This window comes from Leptonotus elevatus, chromosome 6, assembly GCF_054856555.1.
Source record: "Leptonotus elevatus isolate MCC_2025b chromosome 6, RoL_Lele_1.0, whole genome shotgun sequence".
Taxonomy (NCBI): Eukaryota; Metazoa; Chordata; class Actinopteri; order Syngnathiformes; family Syngnathidae; genus Leptonotus; species Leptonotus elevatus.
Genome location: NC_141244.1, coordinates 19,359,625 through 19,381,875, shown reverse-complemented (window position 1 = coordinate 19,381,875; position 22,251 = coordinate 19,359,625). Strand labels below are relative to the sequence as shown.

General features: G+C 40.2%; 1 long non-coding RNA gene across 1 annotated transcript in view; it reads left to right on the top strand.

Moving 5' to 3' along the window:
* The window catches only part of LOC147172543 (uncharacterized), a 100,337-nt gene extending 81,545 nt beyond the window's left edge, over positions 1-18,792 (top strand). The window contains exon 6 of the long non-coding RNA XR_015095406.1: positions 18,430-18,792. This is a non-coding gene — a long non-coding RNA (uncharacterized LOC147172543). The remainder of the gene's footprint in view (positions 1-18,429) is intronic.
* The last annotated feature ends 3,459 nt before the right edge of the window (positions 18,793-22,251 follow it).

Below are 22,251 nucleotides of genomic sequence, written 5' to 3'. Positions count from 1 at the left end.
GTGCATTATCATTTATTTATTTAATTGGCCGGTTTGTGAGTGTGTTGGTTTTTCCTTGTGTGTAGTCCACAAGCTAAATGATGAAGAATTGTCAAATGTTTCCATTTGGAAGAATGTTGATGAGGAGGCTGAGGGTCCGGGTGGATCCCCCACTGAACGCCACACACCCCTCCCTTACCCACCCACTATTTATCCTCATATTCCAGTGCCCCCCCCCCCCCCCCCGGTCCTGCGGGGCTCTCGCAGAAGCAGCTTGCACACCGTGCTGCCAAAAGAATTTATTAGAGCAAATGGTGCTGTAAGCCCCGTGGAAGGCGCACCTTATGTGGAGATTTAGAAGATATTAGCAGCGCGGCGCAGGCGGGAGCACAGGTGCGCACGCTAATAGCCATTGTCTTTATTGTGTGTGTGTGTGTGTGTGTGTGTGTGTGTGTGTGTGTGTGTGTGTGTGTGTGTGTGTGTGTGTGTGTGTGTGTGTGTGTGTGTGTGTGTGTGTGTGTGTGTGTGTGTGTGTGTGTGTGTGTGTGTGTGTGTTTACATGCGGACCCAGTCTGTGAGCAAATACGTGGATCCTCACGGGCCCGCAGAGAAAGTTGGGTCTTGTGCATGTCAGAAAAATAAAAATGAAGCAACACTGATTAACTGCTGTTTTAAAAGTGGGCGGAGGAAAACAATGGCAGCCAATTACAGAGCGCCACAATCTGGGAAGTAAAATGTTCTGAATAAAATTTGTCCAAATGAATAATATCTTGTAATAATTGTCACCACACAAGGAAGTTTGAGGTATTGCTTTGATTTGCATTAGTTAGTGGTAGATGATTAGTTAGTAGTTGGTTGGTTAATGTGCTCGTTGGTTAGTTGTTACTAGTTATTTTGTTGGGTTATTGGTTGGGTGTTTAGTTGGGTTGCTGGCTAGCGGTTAGGTGGGTGGTTGTTATATCCTTTGTTAGTTGTTTAGTTAGTACTTAGCTTTTTGGTTGGATGGTTAGTTGTTGGATGCTGGTTGGCTCTTTGGTTGGATAGGTAACTGCGAGATGTAGAAGTTGTTTGGTTAGTCGGCCTGTTCATCAAACAGTCCGCTGGTTGGTTGGTTGAATGATGGACAGTTGATATGGTTAGTTTCTCGGCTGGTTGGTTGGTTAGTTGTTGTTTTTTTTGCTAGTTTTTTTGTTGGGTGATTGGTTGGATGTTTAGTTGGGTTGCTGGCTGGTGGTTAGGTGGTTGTTAGATCCTTTGCTAGTTGTTTAGTTAGTACTTAGCTTTTTGATCGGATGGTTACTTGTTGGATAGCTGGTTAGCTCTTTGGTTGGCTAGTTAACTGCTAGTTGTGGAAGTTGGTTGGTTAGTCGGTCAGTTCATCAGTCAGTGAGCTGTTGGTTGAATGATGGATAGTTGATATGATTAGTTTCTTGGCTGGGTGGTTGGTTAGTGTGTTAGTTGCTTCGTTGACAGAATCTTCCCATCAGGTGGTAAATTTTACCACTATACCAACAAGAAGATAATGATGATTTATAAGTTGTTTGGTGGCTGTTATTTATTTATTAGATTGAGATGGTTAGATGATGATGACAGTTAGTTAGTCAGCTAGATGTATTTTTCTTATATTTTTTCATGTGGTAACACTGAAGAATTGACACTTTATTACAATGAAAAGTAATTAATGTATGTCTTGCATAACTATTGAAGCCTCTACTAACAAAATAAGTGAATATGTCCAAATTGGGCCCAAAGTGTCAATATTTTATGTAGCCACCATTAATTTGTGCAATGTTTAATCCATATCAGTTGACATAAATGAACCCTGTAAGTGGTAATGGTTTCACCCAAATGTGTTTACCTGGTGTCATCTGGCCGTCCGACGAAACTCAACTAAACTCAACGGAAGCGGCTGGAGCTGCTCTGGTGCTTAAAAAGCGCATTAAGCAGCGAGCACCTTCCCCACATTATGCGCTGCAATTATTCCATGAGTAACACCTGCACAACAAATTTGCCATTCAAATTTGCAAAGGCTGATCAAACAACGACGAAACACTGTCATTATTGGGAGGGGGAGAAAGGGGGAGGGAGGCTTTTTTTTTTTTTTTTAGGTTGGGGTGCAGCGAATTAACAATTCAGCTGGAAGCAAACTTCATTTTATAGGTTTCATTCACCTCATTTCCCAAAGTGTATTTAACAAAAACAACAGCGCAAATTGCTTTGGATCCACAAAACCTCACCTGCCTGGGAAAAAAAACAAAAACAATCATCAGAGCTTTGCTTTACTTTGCTTTGCTGATCAAACTTTCAATTTCTCAGCAAAGCAAGAAAGAAAGGAAGAAATAGAGGAAGAGGAGCACATCTGGCTCGGACGATGACAAATTGGGGCTAACGAATGAGGCCTTGTTGGATGTAATCCAGTAATAGCTATAATCCCGACGCATGAATAAAGATGGCCGCTGTCACCTGCAATCTCCCGCGTGGTCAATTGTTTATTGGAGGAGAGGGCTTTAATTTGTAATTCTTAAATGGGAATTTCCACAATTAAAGCCTTAAAAATCCTTAACATAATGCATTTAATAGAGGGAGTGTGTCATATGTTATTAGGTTATTAAATGTTTTTTAATATCAGGTTGTTGTTTTTACACATTGACCATCCTCCAATAATGACACATTTATTGGAGCAGGATTCTTACATGTTAGTGTGGAAGTCTTTAATATGATTTACCAATATTAAGACCTTACATATCTTTAAAAATGACACAGAGGGGTATTTAATGTGACCATTTGTCTTAAAAAAAAAAAGTCTTAGTCCTAAATTATATGTTCCAAAATGAAGGCCTTTAAATGGTGTTTGAAATGATAAATGATAATCACTAGTTTTTCAATTCCACCAAATGGCCTTTAACCCTTAAGTCTCAAAAATGTCACTTGAAAATAAAGTCCCTAATTATACTAAAAATAAATAAATAGCAAACGCACGTTTAATGCAGCAGGGTCTCTTTTTTTCTGAGTGCCCTTAAAAAGTTCTTAAGTTTAAAAGAAAAAGAAAAAAGTGACTTTATTGTCCTTAAAAAAAAAAACAGCAAATGGAGGAAAATTATTAATTTTTTTCAAAGTGGCCTGAAAACTTGATTCCACGCCCCCCAACACACACTCCCTCAAAACAATTACAGCATTAATGGCGCATTTAATGGGGGAGAGCTCTTAAATTAGTAAATCGCCTTAAAAATTTATATTAAATTATATTGTAGAGAATTACTCATTTAATGAAAGTGAGGTATTGAATTTTACAAAGCGGCCTTAAATGTACTTTTCCAGAATGGGGGTGTAAATAAATCTCTTCAAAAATTATGCATGTAATGGAAGTGAAGGCCTATATTGTCCTTAAAAAATGATATTTATTTCCCTAAATAAAGGCCCAAACTAAACTATATTTATAAATGTAAAAGGGGGCGAGGTCTTCAATTTGACCAAACAGCCTTATACAAAATACATCAAATACATTTCACAAGTGCTATTCCCCTGCCATCTTGCTGGTGGTCAACATTCCAGAAGCTTCACCTTATCATCCAGCTCAAGCCGCTCTTAAATCCCAATGTGCTCCTCTCTTAATGCCATTACGGCAAGGCGGGATCACGGGATGGCGACCCGGAGGTGCGTTTGAGCGCAATCGTGCTTTGCGGCGTTGCTCCCAAAGCCGCAGCTTTGTGCCCATTAGTCACACATTTTAGCGAGAAGGTGGCGACAAAGTGCGCTGACGGGGGATTACGCTCCTATCCGCCATTCCCGACATGGTTCCCGCTCAAAGAAAGGGCGCGGAGGAACTATTGTGTTTGACGACATTAAGGCGCTTAATCTGCCATTAATATTTTAATGATAGGAAATAGGCTGCGAAGTTTTGCGGCATTTCCCACCACTCCGGGTTTTGTTTACACACTGGCGGATGAATGGCGAACACGGCGGGTCCAGATTACTCTTGACTGCGATTACACCAGCGGGGATTTGAATAATCTCAGTTGAGCGAGGAGAAAGATATTTTATTTTGTAATCGTAGATTAGGTTTAATTGGGACACTGGTAATCGTGGATTAAAGCAGAGTTCAGGCCCGACGTTTCACATTGAAGGAGGCCCCAAACGCCTTATTAAAAGGGAACATGAACATCATAACAGCAAGACGACACTCAGCCGTTATTGAGCAGTTTGAATAATGCCACTTAATGCTAATAAATACTTCGATAATAACACATATTGGAATAAAAAGGTTTTTATTTCTGAACAGAACGTAGTCGTGATGAATGGGTCTATTTATGCCTTCTTTTTTTTTTAAATGCAACATTAATAAGAATCATGCAAATACATCATAATATTCATACATTTGCATACTAACTTCAGAAATTAATATATATAAAAAGTTAAAATGGCCTCTCATTAAGTATCGCTAAATTTCACCTGGGTCCGGAACGTATATCATTTGTTCGTTGTCTTGTGACGAAGATCCAAGCGCGCATGCAACAATAGCAAACTTGTGTAGGAAGTTGCGTTGCGCTGGCGCGCGCGTGCCAACGGGAGCGACTTAAGTTCTCCTTCCTTCTCCTTCTTACCTCCTCCTCCTCACCGTCATTGCCGTGGGGAGAGGGGAGGTTCTGCCGTGGCCCGATAAGTCATCTACATGAATGCCTGCCGCTTCTCACAGGTATGTAAATAAAACAACAAGCCTCACCCCCCCCCCTCCTCCTCCTTTTATCCCGCCGCCACAAAAGAGCGCAGCTAGATTAAACGGCGGCGTCAATAGCCGCCTCCCTCCCTACCGCCATGCGGTGCCAAAAGACTAATATTAGTATCTCCGGGAAATAATCTCTCTTTTTATTCCGCAAGTTTCCCCGCAGAACGCCATTCACGTTTTATCAGAGGATTTAAGAAATGCGGATGAAATGCTATATAAGCTGGATCCCCTCGGGAGAGGTTCTCATTCGCCTCCTTTCCAGAGGCGAGCGAACGAGCGGCACCTTGGCGTCGAGCAAAAGAGAGGAGGAGGAGGAAGAAAAAGAAGAAGAGGAGGAGGAGGAATTAATTTTTACCCTCTGGGGGGAAAAAAAAACAAGAAGATGCGAAGAGTCGGGCGTTTAGGCGAAGGAGCGAGCAGCAAGAGAAACCACGCTTGTTACTAATGATTTTGGGGGGGGGGGGGCGAAGAGAAATTTAGCAGCTCTCCGCTGAAAGAGGAGGAAGCCACAAAAAGCAGGAAGTAAACAGGAAGTGGAAGTAGAAAGAAAGCTCGGAGGAAGAGAATCTTAAATGAATTCGTACGGTGCTCTGTAACGAGCAGTGCGGCCAATGCGTTCCAACCGGAGTACACTTAAGGGGACTCAAGCCAGATTTGAACCTGCAACCTCAGAATTGGCAGCATCCTGTCCTCAAAGTTGAAAAAGTTACAAAATGTGCCGATATTCGAACCCTGAACCTCAGAACTGTGCCACAGACCGCAGCTAGTCCACTGTGCCCCTGTTCTGTTCATTGTTCTTCTGTTGTTACTTGGACGCCTCAGTCCTAATCTTCTCCTGACCTTTACCGACCTTGACGTTAATTCCTAAACTGCGGCCCATGCAAAGCCTGCGAGCTTCTTCCCAACTTTTGTGCCGACTGCGAACTTCTCCCCCTGAGCTCCTTGAGCTCCGAGAGCCTGCCGGTCATGGATCTGCTCCCGCGATTCATCTCAAAACCTCATCGCTACTTGGACTGCAAATCTGCGTCCTCAATTCTCGCAGCTTAGTTCCGACGGCTGCACTTCGCCACTCCGACGTTTTTATTTTCGCAGATACTTTCCTCCCGCCTTTACGTTGACCTCCGCCGCTCGCCACTTTGTGTTACGGAGATTACGACAGCGGGTCCGCGGTGTCGGGAGCCAAGTGGCTGAGCGACGCCGCCTTTTCCCGGGCCACTCGAGCCTGAAAGCCTCATCGCGGCACCGCCGCCGCGGCTCCGGCCCCGCATCCGCCATCCGGCGTCCCCGTGACTTACGGAGTTCGGGAACGGGGGTCCGCCGCTGCCAAGCTTGACTTGGAGTGCACTTTCCCGATAAACAAAAGCACATCCCAGCTTGAGCTTTTCATTTCACACTATGCGCTTTGGCTGCAGGCGACGCTTTGCCGGAGCCTCTGGCCCCGAGTCCAAAAGACGGCTCCAGTTGGCTTTCTTTAAACAAAAACAAAAAAAAAAACGAAGAAGAAGATGCCACATGTGGAGGATTAGTCGCTATCCTTCATCCTCTAAGCTCTCTGCTCGCCCTCCCGCCTACCTCAACCTTCACGTTTTTCCCAGGAAAACCTGCAACGTGGTCACCTGACTCCCATCCTCCACCTGCGCAACGCTCACTCAATTGGATTTCCGTATCAAGACTGACTTTCACTCGAACCACACGTGTGGATGCCTAAATACACTACAAATTTCTTGACACTCAACACAACAATCTGTTCCGGGAACACTAGCGGTCGTGGACACTTGCAGACTCCTTTGATATTTGCCGAACTGTGTTATGATGGAGTCTCGCAAGTCTTGCCAAGTTCGAGGCTTCCAAATCGTTAAAAAACGAAGCCCCTGTCTCTGCTCTCAAATACCGTCAGCATGGCCGCTGAATGTGTATATAAAAAAAAACAGATGTTGCTATCTCTAGCATAATTTTTTTATGCCTTCACACCCCTACATGTTTGAGCCACTAGCAGCTAGCTTACAAGCTAACAAGCTAGGGTTTAGTAATTAACTAGCCCATGTCTCTGCTCTCAAATGCCGTGGGCGTGTCCGCTGAATGTGTGAAACCACACCCTTAAAAAAAACAGATGCTGCTACGTCTAGCATCTTTGTTTATGCCTTCACGGCCCTACATGTTTGAGCCACTAGCAGCTAGCTTACGAGCTAACAGGCTAGGACTCAGTAATTAACTAGCAACTGCAAAAATTAGCGCGAAGGAGGGTGACTCATGCACAATGCTGAAGTGCGTCCCTGATTTAGCTACATCCCCCAAAAAATCTGAAGAACTGAAATGCTAACAATTTAACGCTACATCTGAGTCCTATACATAGTTCTCAGAACTGTATCTGTAACTCTGTATCATGTATTTCGAAACAAATGCTGAATTCACTTTACGGGGTCTTTAAGTACGACAACGACAAACTGTTTGTACATCATCACTGCCCACCACTGGCGCGCTTAGTGATGACAACACTCCACTCTTGAGCCCATAAATGATCCTCTTGTTAGCAAACGGCCGTGCCTATGCGAGCTCTTGGTGTCCATATGGCGCTTCAATGGCGAAGTGCGATACGGGGCAAGGCGTCGCATCGCCAGATGGACGGAAAGCAGGAGAGGACGACATACATGCGCCTTAATGCGTCCTCTATTAGAAAAGTGGCGGCGGGGATCTGACGGCGAGTGGCACCCGTCAAGGGCCGAGCGCCCGCACCAGAGCGGCTATTAGCATGCGCTGGATAGCCAAGGCGCGCGCCCACCAGTCTCTAACCCCCCACCCGTGCCGGCACCCGCGGAGCCTTCGCCTGTCTCGGCGAACAGATGTGCCGCCCACTCGCAACAGTTGTACGCTCCCCGCGGTGGCCTTGTGGGAGACGGCGGCCCCGAAGACGGTGGCTCGCCATGTTGTTGGCGGCGCTGGTGCGCGTTCACGGGATCAATATTTACCCAAAATGCTGCACCTGCCGCATGTTTGCAAGAAGTCGGCAAAAGGGAATCTGCTGGAGTTTTCATTAACAAACAACTTTTTCTGCTTCTCATAATCGGTTGACGTTGTGGGGCGTACGTTCCACTATATCGTTTTTGAAATTGTTTTACCCCAACTTATAATATTATTAAATAGACTTTTTTTGTAGTATTTCTTAGCACATATTCCCACTCTGTGTCAAGTATTGGGAGACTGTCATATCACATCACTTTAAGGAAAAGAGAAAAAAAACTTTATTTATAACCCCAGTAAAACAAAAGTGACTCATAAAACGAAAATGAATTAAACGTTAAACCCTTAAAATGTTCATCCAACCAAAGTCTGCTAGCTTAATGCTAACATAAGCAAAAGGCTATATAGACAGGCTGATGGAAATTAGCATCGATGCTACCGTAATTCGTGCATACGCCTTCAAGCAGCTTCTATTTTAATGTATACAGAGCAGCGAATACAACGATAAAGTCTCTGGAATCGCTTCATCTGTTCTGTGGGATCATTGCCAATTACTGTGGTTTCGTTGGGAACCTTCTCTGCCTCTTCGTCTTGCTATTAATTATGTTTCAGCTTTTCCAGTCGACTTCAGTGGCGCCTGGCATTTTTAGCCAAAATGCCGTTACTCAAAATTTGGGCTTGCCCTTTAATAAAGTTGAACACAAAACACACACACACACAAAAAGTGAACTTCGTGACCTTTTGTAAACTTTTGAATATCTAACGGTTCAACTGTTCGCTAACGAAGCTAAACAGAAAAATTCACAGCAGTTTTTTTATTATTATTATTATTCGTCTTTTAGCCATTATTTAATGATTGCGCAAGGGACCGTGTAATACATCTGTTTTGATTTTTGATTGCCAATTGAAAATAAAACGAACGATACACGGATTCTCCTTGTGTTAATTTAAGCAGCTGCTAATAAACACGTTAGCGCGCACGCACTAATAACGCTTAATGAAGAACTCCATGCGCTCACAGAACAAAACACAGCCCACTTGGTTTATTCTCAGCTAATGCAATAGTTCATTTTAATTGCTTTTTAATGCATCGCCTCGACTCTAATGTCGCACAACTTTCATTTATTTGTTTTAATCCACAATATTGTCTTGATCAAATAAAATCGAACTTTATTCATCTCACGTGGGGGGGGGGGGGGGGGGCTAATGCCCTTTTTGAGGCGGGCAGAAGCGTTTAAAAATGTTGGTAAATAAATATACTTTTTAAATTATAGTAGTAGTAGTAATAATAATGATGATAATTGTATTACATGGGCAGCAGGCTATATATAATCGAATAAAAATAGACGAAAAATATTAAGATTGCGCAGTAATATAGATGACATCATCAGTTGTCACATGAAGTAAAGCCACAATCAACACCAGAGTGAGTGACATCTCCTAAAAGTATTGCTGGACGTGCTCAAAGGGCTCCATTGGAACCCACAGCTTGCCTCCAGCTCAAAAATCAACATTTCACAGAAGGACTTTGCCCCCAAATTCACATGTCAACACGCTGAGTCAACAGCAGCTGATCTGGGAGCCGCTCGGCTGCCGTCTGGACCAGAAAAAAAAAAAAAAAGGACCAAAAAGGCATCAGCGCTTTGCGTTTGTCTGTTACCGTCAAGGGAGTAGAGATGTTGTTGGTCTCCTCTCTCACAAAACCGCTTTTGTCAGACAATCAGGAGCCAAGATGGCCGCTTGATCCACAAACGTTACATAGTGGATGTTTGTTTGCGTGCATGACTTAATATCTAATGTATAGACGCGTGATTCTTAAAGTGTGCTCGTGTGGGCGCCCTCTAGTGCTCAGCCAAAGAATCACTGAATTAAATGTTCAAAGTCGACATAATGTTAAAAATAAATATTTTAAAAATCTAATGTAGTACAGCTGAATGTCAAAGTGAATTGGTTTATAAAGAAAAATAATGAAATATGATGTGTACTAATTTGCAAATTTGAAATGACTCAAATATAATTATATAATTACTCATCTGTTTTAAAGTAAAAATGCTTTCATGGCTGACATTTTGTCAAAGCCAACTCGGCTAATCATGTTCAAATGAGGTGATCATATCATCGAAGAAGCCAGGACATACTCGTCAACTGATTCCAGCAGGATTTCAACTTTTTGTGTACTTTTCCAGTTCCTCAAAGATTTTGATTTGGTGCAGCCTTTCCCCTTTTAACCAGCCCCAAAGAAAAAAAAAGTCACACGGTGTCAAATCGGGGGGGGCACCTGGTCGGCCACTCACGCGACCCGCAACATCTCTCGGCATTCTGCCATTTCCAAGCAACGCTGTCAAAATGTGAAAGGGCGCCATCTTGCATGAAAATCAAATCTTCAACATTCTCCCAAGCAAGAAGGTGTGGGCCCCAGGGCGCGCTGTGTCAGCTGATAGTGCGGCGGGTGGGCCGGGGTGAGCCCGGGGGTGGCGGGGTTGGCTGGTCGGGGGCCGGCCAACGCCGGCGCTCTCCTGGCATTTTGGCAGCGTCAGGCGGGCGAAAGCGCGCCTAAGCTGGTTTAGGATATTCAAATATGGCCATGCTTGGCGCCATCTTGATCGCCAGTTGGCCCCCAGAGGTGGAAAAGGGATCTGACGGAGGAGTGCGGGGTCTTTCCCGAGAGCGGTCCCAAATCGCGTTTGCAGCTCGCTACCTACACCACCTCAAGCTTTTCACATATTTGCCACACGATATTATAGTGATGCCTTGAGATCAGGATTAGAATAGTTGTGCATTTTTCATTATAGATAGTTTTAATTCCACTTATTTGACTTTTTTAAATTCAATTCACTGTCATACATTTTTAGAATGTGTGTGTTAGTTTAAAATTTTTCCAAAATGTTTAGTTTTAGTTTGGTTTGTATTAGTTTCTGTATTAGTTTTAGTTTTTTATATATGGAGTATTTGTCGAGTGCAAGATATATAAAAAAAAAAAGAAAGAAAGAAAAAGGTCACTAAGTATTGTGTTGCAAAGTAAATAAACTACAATTCCCAATTGACTTTTAAACCTTCCTTCTTCAGTACGGCTCTACAGTTATATGAAAATTAATACATTTTAAAATTAACCTGAAAGATCACGTATGATATTAATTGAAAAAGACGAAAACAAAGGACATTTTCAATATAATTATAGTTACTTTTATAAAGTCAAAATGTAGTTTATCTATGTTAACTATATTTAAAATTCTGATTTTATTCTTTACAAAAATAAATGAACTAATTTATTGCCATTGACGACTATAAACGTCAAAAATTAATTTGAACTATTTCTATTAGTTTAGCTTTTTTTCCACTATTGTTAACAAGAGTATGAAAACAGATTTTTTTTTATTGTACATTTAGAACAGATATAAAATTTGTGATGCGATTAATTTCGATTTAAAAATTGTAATCACCTTACGCCCCAAATTTTTTATAATCTTTTTTAAAAATTATTATTAATATTCATTCACTGCCATTGACAGCTATAAACGTCAAAAATTCATTTGAACTATTTATATTAGTTCAACATTTTTTTTCCACTTTTAATAACAAGAGTATGAAAACCTACAATGTTTTATTGTACATTTAGAACAGACATAAAATTTGTGATTAATCGTGAGTTAAGTAGTGAAGTCATGCGATTAATTACGATTAAAAATTGTAATCGCCTGTCACCCCTAATTTTTAATAATCTTTTTTTTTGTGAATTTATAGCAGATAATCAGTTAATGAAACAATTATTTAAGGAAAGAGGCTTAATTAATGAGGCTGCCTAAAAATGATTTCAGTATGATGTTGAATCTTGATAAAAGTTTTTTTTTAATTATTATTCACTGTTATGTTATGTATGTAGTGTAAAACACTTTTTATGTGTGGGTGTGTGTGTGCGTTTTTTTGTAGCTTGTTTTTGGTTTTGTTCTATTTATCTTTGTATAAAGTGACTTTGAAGGCCAGGAAAGGAGCATAATATGTCCATTATTATTTGTAATACTGTAGTCGTCGTTATAATGTTGTCATAATACTAGTCGTAGTGCCACTGTGGCAAGTAGGATGTAATCTTATTCCCAAGGTTTTTATTTTGGAGGTGCATTGAATGAACTCACTCCTAAAACAACATGTTGATTATCGGGTGCGATAAGTTGGATGGCGGGACCTGATCTTGTCCCAAACACACAATACGAACATTATGTGAGGCTCAACAAAGTCTATTGACATCGTCACAATAAAAGTCCCTGTTAGCCGTTGATGGAATTTGATGATAATGATAAAAAAAAATCCCCCTTTTTTTCCCCCCCGCCTCCAAAATGCTTTTAAAAAGCATCCAAATTCATGAGGTCAAGACGCTGTGGCAGCAAAAGGGCAACAGATGGCGCTGTGATTATGACAGCGTCTTTCAGTATGCAGAGTTTGTAGTCGTGATTAAATTGAGACATTAAAATGAGGCATTTTCATGCTATTTTCCTACAAATGAAAACCTTTCCCTTCCCCTTTTTGTGCTCTTTATGAACGGCATAAGACTCACAATATATCTTTTCTACATATCGACTGGTACAGAAATATGCTCAAGTAACACACTTCCACTATGAGACACGTTTTCTATGTTGAGGAGGGGCTACTTTTAGCCATGGTTGTTAGTGGAAGCGTCTCCTTTAAGCAGTAGTGCACAGTGCATTTGGTACCAGGACCTTCAGTGTGGACTTAACTAGGGCCCAAATAATTCATCAGTCGCCGATTATTGCCCTTCAAATATCTGCCCAAAAACAATTGGCCAATTGGGCCAAATGGCCAATTGTTTTCCCCTTAAAACGTTAGAAACGTTATCGAAGTAACCCGAAAGCACCATTTTGCTCGCGTAGCATTAGCAACTAGCACGTGTGTAGCGTATGTTATTTTGGTTATTCTGTTTGAAAAGTTTTGGCCGATTCATCGGTAACTGATATCAGTCGGGCCCCGAGACTTAACCTGACTTCATCCGCTATCACATGACGTTGCAATTGTACATTCAAATAAACTATCGATGGTATGTCATTTAAAAAAAATTGATAGTACCACTGATTGTCACACCGCATGTGCAGCTGTGCAACGTAAATCATCTGGAGCAGTTCACAATCAATATTTTAGTTTAAAAAAATATATGTTTTTTCATTATTCCAGGTTAAAGCTACTCATTTATATGCAGTGCATTCCAAATTAATCTATATTAATCTATTTAGTTATTAAGAGGCTAATTTTGAAAACATTTATTTAAAATGTCTTTCAAACCAGACAAATCCAAGAAAATGGAATTCAAATACCCATCAAAGAAGCATAATAATATGTACCCGCCACTACAGACATGCTTTGCTAGCAAAACAATTTTGCTCTGAGCAGCCAATCAGAGGACAAAAAGTTGCTGATGTCATCGAGGGCCCTGTCCTAGCATCGTGAGGACCATTTAAAAATCGCATTGGTTAAAAACAAAACCAAGTCCCATCACTGATATAATTGTTCCATAGGCCACATTTTGAAGGCGCTGGGCAGATTGGATTGACATGGCAACACAACGTGGCTGAAATGCGATTGGACAAAAACATTGAACCGCGCTCATACACGAGAAACGTACCGATTAGTTTTTTTTCTCCCCGTTTCACATCCAAGCGTTGCAACAACCTGTTGAACGCTTTACGCTTGCTCTCCTCCCGAACATGCGAGAGCGTTCCCAAGGCGATGCCAAGCCCTGGCATCAGCTCACCCTAATTTCATTGCGGCGAGCGCGGTCTCATGGAGGAGGCCCATTTATTAGAGATTGCTTTTAGTCTAATTCAATCAAGGGCTTTTTTTTTACTGGTTTATTTCCGTGCTGAAAGTCCGGCTGAGGAAAAGCAGGGCTGTATTTCCCTCATTAGCCGTAATAATGGGCGTAATAGCAATAATGGCATTTAATGCAATCAAAGGCAGAGACGCGGCCCATCAGTGTCGAAGGCAAAATATACAAGCGAGTCCGCACATCATTTCGGACCACTTAAAGTGAGACGTGGGGGTGGTGGTGGGGGGCGGGGGTGGGGGCTTTTGAGTAGATCGGCATCACTCGCACCGTAAAAACGAGATTTGATTAGACACATTCAAAGTTAGCAGCCATTTGTGAACGTCGTAAAAATGAAAACAAAAAAAGGACTTCCTGCCGCTCCATCTTTGTCTCGATTAAGCGCGTCTTGAATCATGCTGCCGTTTAATAATATTCACACAAGCCCGCGTCCCCTGTTGGTTTTGGCTTGCAACGTCATGTTTTATTTACATAGCAGTTATCAAGGAACATGTTATTGGTCATATAAAGTAAAAATGTCAACGTTTGTTTACACCGAAATGTCATTTTGTCTTACAAAGGTCTGCTAGCTTAATGCTATCATATGCTGTAATGTGAAATGCTATCATTTAGTGTCACAGGCAAATTGGAGTTTACTTTTATTGAGCAGTGATAAAGTAGTAACTGTTTGAAGGTAACATCTATGCTAATTTCCGTATGAGGCGTTTCACATTATATGTTAGCCTTTAGCTAGCACACTTTCGGTTTGGTTGCGCATTTGGCTGTTTAAATACTGTATACAATACCTCATTCTCTTGTTTTACTTTCCAAACGGGGGTTCGTTGTAATTAGCATTAAAAGCAGATCGACTGTATTTTTTCATCGTATTTCTTTGTAAAAGCATCTCTGTTAGGGAAGCAATTAGCATCCATTTGCTAGCCACCAAGCTCCCGCCTCCCGTCTTGGCGGAGCTGAACTGTCTAACGATGAAGGATGATATCGATCTATCATGACATTAGTGAGCTTGACAAGCAAACACACCTGTACTCTTGTTTTCTTTTCGAATCTTTTTTTTTTTTTTTTTTTTGGGTGCAATTTGTGGACAGCGAGCAAGAGAAGAGCGAGTGCTGCTTTAATTACTGCTGCTGCTGCTTCTGCTGGTTAAAATATTAATGGGGCACAGAGTGTTGCATGCTCATTTCTGTTGATTTTTAATTAGCGGTAATTCATTTCGCACAAAGCATGTTGATGCCTGCGCCACAGACATTAGCGGAGAGGCTGCAGAAACATGTTTTGCAGCAGCGGGTGCGGGGTTAGTACGACGGGCAGCATCCCCACTCTTATTTCCCGGGGCCAGATGACCAAAACCTCCAAAAAGGGACGAAAAGTCAAGAACAATCAGGTGTGACAGACGCCGGGCCTATTAGCGCACTAGCGATTAGCACCCTGGCAATTAGCTCACTGGCCATTAGCGCATGCTCGGCGATTAGCGGCCTAGGGACAAAGGCGGTATCATCAGGTAGATTTCGCCGGAATGGCACGCTACCAAACATCTCCATTAGCCCGCTTTGTTACCCAGAATGCCTTGCTGTGCCCACCGCCGTTTCCCAGTGTGCGTGCTACGCCAGAGTCGTCGCTGGCATCTGGGCGGCTCCTGATTGAGGAGCATAAATAAATAATAATCCCTGGAAAGGCGAGCGGCACGTCAGCATCTGTCGGCCTCGCCTGCTAATAGTTTTTAGCGCCGCTTGAGGCCAAATGACGTGTGTTTGCATTCGGGTCAAGAGAGGACGCCTCCGGAAAAAAAAAGAAAAAAAAGCCACCTAAAAACTGTGACCAAAACATTTCTAGAATCAAAAACCTTACAGATCGTAAGAAAACAGACAGAAAACCTGGCAAGCAAGAATTACTGCACACATCACCACATTATTTGTGTCTTGCTAAAATTAGCCTGTTTTAAGGGGGCGGTCCTATTTCCCTTCTTGTGCAGGGTCAACAACATGCGGTTCATATTTTCTGGAAATAAGTTCCAAAAATTTATATATATATAATACTTTTCCCTTCACTCCCAAAAATGTGTTAATAGTTTTTATATATATATTATTTTTTTTATTTTTTTTTGTATGCTAGAGCATACAGAAAGCTTTGATGCAGCTTCTGACCTGAAGAGGTCGCTTAAAGTAATGGTAGTTATTACAATAACGGCCACCAGGTGGCAGCAGAGTATAAGAGCTCAGCCATGTTGCAACAAGCTTATTTTCCCAAGTGTTTTCAACAGGAATGTGAATAACTATTAAACTTAGCTTAAATTCTAATGCTAATTGCTAAAAAAATAAAAAACAGAAACAGATAAAAAAAAAAAAAATACTGATGAAAGAAAAGAATCGAATCTTTCTTTTGGTAAGTTCCATGTTTTTATAGCAATAGAACACAATATTATGTGGGTCAAAATCCACTTAAACAGCCGGGAGCGAAGGGGGTTGCTTCAGTGAAAATGGCTGGGAGTGAATGAGTTAATGGCATTTCAGTTTCACATACGGCAAAGTCGTTTGTTGTATCCTGCTTTTATGTTGGGATTTTTATATTGATTAGCATCTTTCCATTTATGATGACTTCTTTGTAATCATTATTACTTTGCCTCCACACTATGGATGTGAATTGTTTCAAATTGGTACTCTCCAAATAAACGTGCCTTTCGTAGCCTTGCAAGGTACTGTTTTTTTTTTTTTGTCCAAGCGCAAAAAAAAGGTTGGAAGACGGCGACTGTTTTGCGGACGCGGCGGCGGCGAGCTGACGGCCGCATAAATAAAGCATGCGGCAACATCTGGTCTTTGTAACTCGTCGAGCATTTTAATGCGACGCATCGGCGACGAGCACTCCCGCTCCCGCTTCCTTTTAGCGCAGAATAATTAACCATCTTTGGGGAATTGAAAAGCCTCGCGTCCCCTCTGTCTAGCTCTTCCTTTGGCGTCATCCCCTCGTGTTGTCACCCCATTTAAAGAGACTTTCTTTCTTACTTAGTTGATTTTAAATTTTTATACCTTAGGGAACACCGCCGTGTGTGTGTGTGTGTGTCTACATCCAGCACAATTAAAATTCACGCAGACTATTTTCCTGGCTCGTCAACATTTCCCTGCCACCCGGACGACACCCGAGATGGAAAAGTTGTACATTTGTTATATATTATATGAAGAGCAGCATAATTAACTCGTTCACTGCCATTGACAGCGATAGAGTTTAAAAAAATAATTTTAACTATTTCTATTATATAACCTAGAATTGTTTGTTGTACATTTAGAACAGATATAAAATGTGTGATTAATCGTGAGTTAACTAGTGAAGTCATGCGATTAATTCCGATTACAAATTTTAATCGTCTGATGCCCCTAATTTTTTATCTTTTCTTTTAAACAAAAAAAACTGTATTTTTTAAAAATTGTAAAAAAAAAAATTTGGGGGGGGTTATTAAAAATTTGGGGCGTCAGGCGATTACAATTTTTAATCGTAATTAATCGCATGTTAACTAGTTAACTCGCGATTAATCACAAATTTTATACCTGTTCTAATACAATTTTAAAAATCTATGTTTTCATACTCTTGTTAACAAAAGTGGGAAAAAATGTTAAACTAATAGAAATAGTTCAAATGAATTTTTGACGTTTATAGCCGTCAATGGCAGTGAATGAGTTTAGCTAAGCTCACCGGAAGCGCATCAATTGACAACCAAGTGTTGAAAAGGCCCCTTGAAAATTGTAGGGGTCGCCAAAAGTCAGTAGACCTGAAAAAAAAAAAATTGCCGCAGACACCAGTGTCACTGATGGGCACGAAACGGGGTGGACGATGTGGGTGAAGCGTGGTGGAAAAGTTTGAGGAAAAGTGGTGGCGCTGGGGTGAACATTTTTTGTTTTTACGATATCAAGATTCCGTTCCAATTTCTGCATTGGGATAAAATGGGGACCTATTTTGGGGATAAAAGATGACGTCAGGCCAGTCTCTGCCACAGTGGAGAAAATGATCAGTATGCCCAGCTTTCAATAGCAGGAAGTGGCGAAGAACAAAAGACATTCTAAGGACATGGTGGGATCTGAAAGCTCGTGCCGGGTCACAGCTGCATCCAAGATGGCGTCGGGAAAATCCATTTGGCAGCTTTTATTTGCTCAAATGCAACTCTGGGGCCATTTGTCTGATGCTATGTCAAGATTTCAGCCGTCAAAGGGCAGCATACGCATAATGTTAGCATCTTAACTGCCATTGACGGCTATAGACGTCAAAAATTCATTTGAACTATTTCTATTAGTTTCACATTTTTTTGAGTGTGACAACCTAGATTTTTTAATTGTACATTTAGAACGGATATACAATTGTGATTAATCGTGAGTTAACTATTGAAGTCATACGATTAATTACAATTAAAAAATGTAATCATCTGACTCCCCTAATTTTTAATAATCTTTCCTTTTCTTTTTTTTAAATTAGGGGCATCAGGCGATACATTTTTTAAAATTGTAATTAATCACATGACTTCACTCGTTAACTCAAGATTAATCATGAATTTTATATCGGTTGTAAATGTACAATACGTTTTTCTAGATTTTTATACTCTTGTGAACAAAAGTGGAAAAAAATGTGAAACTAATAGAAATAGTTCAAATGAATTTTTGACGTCTATAGCCGTCAATGGCAGTGAATGAGTTAAGCTAGCCTGTTGTTAGCTTATAGCATTATTTTACACATGTGCCCCTAGCACGCCATTTAACTATAATGAACTTTTAAAACAACAAACGATATTAAAATGATGTGATCCGAGTATTCTGGCAAGCTAAATATTTTCCCACCATTAAATCTCACCCTTGCTCGTTAATTTTGTAATCATTGCAGATTTAATTACGTGCATATACGTTTTCTCCCGCAGCTTCTGTCCTTGATGTGGTTTGAAAACATGCATTCTTTTTCCCGGCAGGAGGAAACGCATTCTCTGCTATAAGCCATCTGTCACTGCGTTGTCGTGATCCCGGGATCCGACCGCCACGCCGCAACTTCCCCCGGATGAGCTTCCCGCCAACTCCCAGGTGCGAGCGCGCTTTCGCTAAATCCTGCAGACTTTCGTGCAATAAGGTTCAAATATTGCCGAGGTTCAGCGCGGTTTAACGACATTTAGGAAAATCAAAGATGGAGGCTGAAGGGATTTCTGACGTTTGTGGGAAAAAGTCATCACTGCTTCAGACTCATGTTAAAAAAAAAGAAAAGAAGAGATTCAATTCCAACAGATGACACCATGGTTGCCTTTCCAATACAAATTTGATATTGACTCCCATGAAAACCTTTTTGTAATTTTTTTATAATCTTTTCTTTCTTTTTTTAAATCGCGTTAGGCGATTACATTTTTTTATTGTAATTAATTGCATGACTTCAATAGTTAACTCACGATTAATCACAAATGTTATATCTGTTCTAAATGTACAATAATTTTTGGTAGGTTTTCATACTCTTGTTAACAAAAGTGGGAACAAATGTTAAACGAATAGAAATAGTTCAAATGAATTTTGGACGTCTATAGCCGTCAATGGCAGTGAATGAGTTAATGTTCAAACCTTCATAAATTTGATAAAATAGAAAATTAAATAAAAAAAACATTACTGTAAAAGAAATGCTCACAAAATTGCACCAAAAAAAATCAGCGAGGCCGTAAAAAGTGAACCGCGTTTTAGCGAGGGAACACGACTTCAGTCGTTAGCTTTGACTTTACCTAAAAAATAAATAAATCCAACTTTATTCTGAAAAGTTTACAAAAAAACCCAATTTAATATGATTTTATTCTTAATGAATATTACTTAAAAAACAATTAAAAATGTGAAATTATTTTCTTTAAAAAAAATGTTTTGTAACATAATGGCTTATATAGAAAAAAATGTGGCGTTTCTTTTGGAAGTCTCAAATGTATTCTTAGTTCTTGAGCAATTTAAACTTCAATTTTTTCAAAATACTTTTTTTTCCTAAAAAATGCAATATTCTCAAAAATGTACTTTGCTTATTTATGACTTAAAAAATAATAATAATAATAATTGCAATTCTTGTAAGATTATCACTAATTTGCTTTTTTTTTTTTACTTAAAAAAAAAATAACTTCTCACATATTTGATATCTTTGTTGAAAAAAAGTCACAATAAATGTTTCCAGTATAACTTCTAGTCAAAATGTCGTTCTCTTTTAACTTTTCCAAAAATAATGACAATTCAAACAACAGCATTACAACTTTTCAGATTTCCTTTTTGGACTTCCTGCGCTCTCCCATTTTCAATTAGCGAGCAACTCACTCCCCATCCCGCCGACAAAATAAAGAAAAGTTGGATTTTCTCCTCAAAAATTCTTACATAAATAAAGTTGGATTTTTTCTAGAAAATTCAAGGATATTTAAGGAAGAAATAATTTATGTTCTCAATTTTTCAAGAATTTAAAAAGTTATATTTTAGGAGAAAAAAAGGTCGTATTTTAAATTAAAAAAATTATTGGAAATGCAGCAATTACAAGAATGAAGTAAAATTGTTTTAAGAAGTCTTTTAAGTCAAAATCACACAAAAGAAGTATTTTTAAAAACTCAAGAATCTTGTTTTTGAGTTATTTGTTATTTATTTTTTAAGTCCCATCATTTGATATGTCTTTTAAGTTTTGAAGGTTTTTTTTGTCTGGTGGTTATAATTTTAATAAAATTTTCATGGGGAAAAAAATACTATTTTCGAGAATTTCTAGTAAGGTTTACTAAGAATAGAAAATCAGAAAATACTGTCAAACTATACACGTGAGTATAAAATAAAGAGCACAGCAGACAGTGAGTGGCAGTCGAGTAGTTTTCCTCGCCTGTAGGCCACCCAAGTGCTTTTCTTTTTTTTCTTTTAAATATAAAAAAAAACCCGTTATTGCGCGTACGAGTGGCACCGAGGCTCGTCGAGTCTGTTTTGGTCAATGCACGAGTGTCGGCGTGGCGACGAGTGGCGCCGGCGCATTATTGCTCGGGAATGGGCGAGCGTGGAGAGGAGCTCGGGGTTCAACGAGCGACGAGAGGACGCTCGAGAGGACAACAGCGCTGAGCTGTTAGTCGTGTGTCGCACGAGAGTTTTATTAATAGCTCGACTCCCGCCTGTTGGGCGACTTTATTAACTTGCTTTTCGCACAATACCCAAATGGCGGACAGACGGGACCAATCAGGACGGGACCATCGAAAGCGTGTTACAAAATGGATGCCATATGCGGCACGCACTGACATACATTTAAAATGTACATTGTCATATTTGTTTCATCAATTAACATTCATTTATTCACGACAAACATTTGTTGTCATTTTTGTAGTGTTTCTCTCATTTTGTTCCCATCCAATCCGATTTTAGCCGATGTGTTGCCATGCCAACCTAATCTGCCTAATCGCATTGTCCATTTAATTAAAGCACGGAAATCATGACGCAAACAAATGTTCTTTATAATTTTTTATATTATATATCATCATATAATGAATGTATGTTACATACAGTACAATGCTATCCTATGCTTTGCTATGCGAAGAGAACATTTAAGATCAAATGAAAAACAACAACAGCAGCTGTTGACTGCAAAGCGGCGGCCATCTTGCTGGGAAAAATCTAACGAGATAAGCAGATTAATGCAGAGAAGGCAAAGACGTGTGCCGCTCTCTTCCAGAACTCAGCAAACATCTTCATGTGAGCACACGTGAATATGATTTTGTCCCGAGTTTGCTTCATCTCGTTGCATTTAAAAAAGAAAAGAAAAAATGAAAACCCAGAGAGCAGCTGCGTACAATGCGGTGGTTACCACTTGGTTTATTTCCATTTCCTGTTTCAGCACTGACGGGATACACTCGGGTGATTTTCGGAAGTCTTGTGTAACGCCACGTATGGTTCCAAAATGCTTGGCATTACAAAAAACAAAACAGAATTTAAGTTTGTTTACCATAAAAAAAAAAAAATCATAATTTTAGTGGAAATTAAAAAAAAATCACAATTATTTTCCAGAATATATTTAAAGAAAATGTATCTTATTTTGTGTACCTGTGAAGACAAAGATTTGTTTTCATATAAATAAAGGACAATATTTCTAAGTAGTATATTTTATGGATTTTTCGAGAAGATTAAACAAAAAAAGAAAGAACTCTTAACCTTGGTAGAGGAAGCAATGGTTTGTAGTATCATGACAACTTTTTGGACCAAAACACCTTTCAATTTCAGAGCATTTGGCCTTGGCGGAGGTCGCCCCTGCAGAAATCACGTTGAGCCGTGATGGAGTGCAGACCCGCCAGAACGTGCAGCAGGCGTACTCGCTGATGCTTTATTTCTACACGAATGCAATCAAGTCCGATAATTTAATAAGCGCAGGCAGGTCAGCGCGACGTCTGCAGGTCCGCTCCTGGCGGTCTACCCACAAGCCCTTGGGGCGGCGCCGTAAATCCAACAGCAAGCGGGAAGGTCCATCATGTCACGATAGACATCTTCGTCCACAGAAACAAACCAAGCGGGGAAACTTCCAAATGTCAACAATACCGAACATATGTCAATACAGTGTTCGCTCGTTTTCCGCTGGAGTTCAGTTCCCCAAAAATACCCGCAGTAAATAAAATCCGCAAAGTAGTTAGCTTAATGTTTTACTTTTTTTATATAAATGTTTGAAGGCTCTAAAATCCCTCACCACACAGTTTATACACTTTTCTCATCGAGGCATTTACATTTTCTGACATTTCTCTAGTTTCAACATTCTTAACTCATTCGCTGCCATTGAC